The sequence below is a fragment of the Penaeus monodon genome, chromosome 26 (genome assembly GCF_015228065.2).
Source record: "Penaeus monodon isolate SGIC_2016 chromosome 26, NSTDA_Pmon_1, whole genome shotgun sequence".
In the NCBI taxonomy this organism is placed as follows: domain Eukaryota; kingdom Metazoa; phylum Arthropoda; class Malacostraca; order Decapoda; family Penaeidae; genus Penaeus; species Penaeus monodon.
This window is the reverse complement of record NC_051411.1, coordinates 3741438-3745230: the sequence shown is the minus strand read 5'-3', so window position 1 is coordinate 3745230 and position 3793 is coordinate 3741438.

The following is a 3793-nucleotide window of genomic DNA, read 5'->3' as shown; positions in this document are numbered from 1 at the left end:
CCCCCAAACTTGGCAGAATGAATTGGTTTGAAGTTTGGAAAAGTATTTATTTATGTCGGAGAATGAAAGTAAGTAAATTTTTTTTTTGCGTACTTTTGGTCTTTCTGTTTTTTTTTATTTTTGTTTAATGTTCTTCTTTCGTTTCTACTGTTTATTTTCTTTTGGTTTGGTTTTTTTTTTTTTTGTGTGTGGTTTGTTGTTTGTCCCGTTTGTTTTACCGCTATTGTAATATAACGCTTTTAAATTCTTTTTCTTTTTTGGGGTTTTTCCCCCTTTCCCTTTGTTTGTCTGTTTCCCTTGTTTCTTCTCTCTCTTCTTCTCTTCTTTCTTCCCCTCTTTCTTCTCTTATCTCTCTCTCTTTTCTTTCTCTCCCTCCTTTTCTCTCTTCTCTCTCTCTTCTTTCTCTCTTCCTCTTCTCTTCCCTCCTTCTTTTTCTCTCTCTCCGTTCCTCTTTTCTCTCTCTCTCTCCTCCCCCTCTCTCTCTCTCTCTCCTCTCTCTCTCTCTCTCTCTCTCTCTCTCTCTCTCTCTCTCTCTCTCTCTCTCTCTCTCTCTCTCCTATTTCTGTCTTTCTCTCTATATGTAATATATTCCTTTCTTTATCTTTGTCTCTCTCTCTTTCTGTCATCGCACTCACTCTCTCTCCCGCTTTCTATCCTGTGGTATAATTACTACAATTATTTATAAAAAAAAAAACGGGGGGGGGGTAGAGAGAGAGAAAGAGAGAGAGAGAGATAGACTGAGGAGGAAAAGACTGGGAAAAAGAAGGGAGAAAAAAATTGAGAGAGAGAGAGAGACGAGAGGGGAGGGAAGAGAAAGAGAAGAGAAGGAGAGGGGAGGGGGAAAGAGAGAGAGAAAAAGAGGGGGGGAAAGGGGAGAGAGAGGATGAAGGGGGAGACGAGAGAGGGAGGAGAGAGAGAGAGAGAGAAGATGAGAGAGAATGAGAAAAGGAGAGAGAGAGAGAAAAAGAGAGGGCGAGAGAGAGGGGAAAATTTGGAGGGAAAAGGAGAGAGAGAGAGAGAGAGAGAGAGAAGAGAGAGAGAGAGAGAGGCGGGGGAGAGGGGGGGGAGAGGGGAAAAGAGAGAGGAGAGAGAGAAGGAGGAGAGAACGAAAAGAGAGAGGGAGAGAAGAGAAAAGGGGAAAAGCGAGAGAGAGAGAGAGAGAGAGGGAAAGAGAGAGAGGGTGGGGGAGAGGGACAGAGAGAAAGAGAGAGAGAGAGAGAGAGAGAGGGGGGAGGGGACAGGAGAGAGAGAGAGGGGGGGAGAGCGAGAAGAGAGAGGGGAGAAGAGGAGCGAGCGAGAGAGAGAGAGAGAGAGCGAGCGAGCCAGGACCTCCAATCTCCAGCATCTTCCTCTCGACAAATCCAATCCTCTGTCAACACAGCAGCATCATCTTTGTACCCAAGGCGTTTTCTGATCAGATTTAATGAAAACGAAGTCTGTAAAATGTTCGGACATCGTGTTTTGGGTCCCCGTGCAGCAGGAGAAAATTCAGTACATTTTCTTTCAGACACTAATTCAATTCTAGACAACCTTAAGGTACAAGGTTGATTGTGTGTCTTTTCTCAAGATCTTAACCGACATTATTTACTTACATGCATAGTACATAATTGTCTATCATTTTATCTATTATCTATCTATCTATAAATATAATGTTTTGTATATATTAGAATATATATTTTAAAATATACACAACACAAAAAAAACACACACACACCACACACACACCACACACACACACACACACAAACACACACACCAACACAACAAACCCCTTAAAAAATTATCCCTCCGCCCCCCGCATACAAGGGGCCTGAAGACCACTTTCATCAGATTTACAACGACAGGTATAATTTGCAACAAGACGGTGGCTCTACCTGGTAACTTCCCCCCTTTAACACGCTGTTTTCCCTTTCCCCCTTGCAATTTTTCAAATATTGTTTATTGACCTTAAAAAAAAAAAAAGAAAAAAAAAAAAAAAAAAAAAAAATTTTATATATATTTTTTATATATATATATATAATATATATATATATAATATTATTTTATATTATAAATATATATTTATATATATATATTATATAATAGGGGTTCTTAAAAGGGGTTTGACAAGATGAGAGATACTCATAAATACAATGGATACTTTCTATATCTTCCTATCTATCTATCCATATATAGAAGTACTTAAATAAATTTATATAGATACTTTTAAATAGGTTTGCATATATACATGTATAGAGATTTATATAGATACATTTAAATATTTTTTTTATAGATACTTTTTTAAAATTTTTCATAGTCCATTTAAAAAAATTTATATTTTAAAAAAGATTATAAATGCAAAAAAAAAAATATATATACATTAAAATTTATATAAAGTTTATATATATATATATTATAAATATTAAATTATATTAATAAATAATAATAAAAATTTTATATATAATATATAATATATAATAATAATAACACACACACCCACACACACAACCACACAAAACCCCCCAAAACCACACCCCACACCCCAAAACCCACACACACACACACACACACACACACACACACACCCAAAATTTTATAAAATTATATATATAAATAATATAATATATAAAATTTTATTTTATATATAAAATAAAATTTTATAAAATTATATTGCATTATATAAAAAATATATAATAGATTTTTTTAATAATAAATATATATATATAATAATATAAAAAAAATAAATTTTATTTATCTATCTACCCTATTTATCCATCAATTTTATTATCATCTATCTTTTTATCTATTAATATTATCATCAAAATATTACTAAAATATCTTTTACACACACACGACACACAAAACACACACACCAACATATAAATTAATATATATATAATAAAATAAAAAATATATATATATATATATAGTTTATATATATAATATATAATTTTATAAGTATAATAATAAAAATATATATAATTATAGTATTTTTTTTATAATATTAATATAAGGGAAAATATGGAAAATATATAATAATATATGGGAATATATTTTATAATAATATATAAAATTTTAATACAAATACACACACCAACCACACAACACCACACCCACACACAACACACACACACACACACCACCCACACAACACACACAAAAAACACAACACAATTTTATAATATTATATAAAAATTTTTTAATAAAGATAATATATTTTAATTTTAAATATATATATGCATATATAAATATTTAATATATATATATTTTATATATATTATATATAAATATATTTTATAATATATATATATAATAAAATATTTTAATCTTTATCTATTATCCATTATCTTTTTTTATCTATTTTTTATCATCTATCATCTATCTATCTATAATAATACTATATATTATACAAAACACACCCCACAAAAAAACACACACAAACACACATATATATATATATTATAAAAAAATATATATTTTATATATATATATATATATATTAAAATATATTATATATATATATATATATATATATATATATAAAATATAATAATATATATATATATATATTATATATACTATATATATATATAGAGAGAGAGAGAGAGAGAGAGAGAGAAGGAGAGAGAGAGAGAGAGAGAGAGAGAGAGAGAGAGAGAGAGGGGGAGAGAAAGAGAGATAGATAGATAGATAGATAGATAGACAGATAGATAGATAGATAGATAGATAAATACATTTACAGTATATAAATAAATATGGTTTTATAGAGATTGATTTAAATCAGAGACATAGCACAAAGTGTACAGATGCGTAT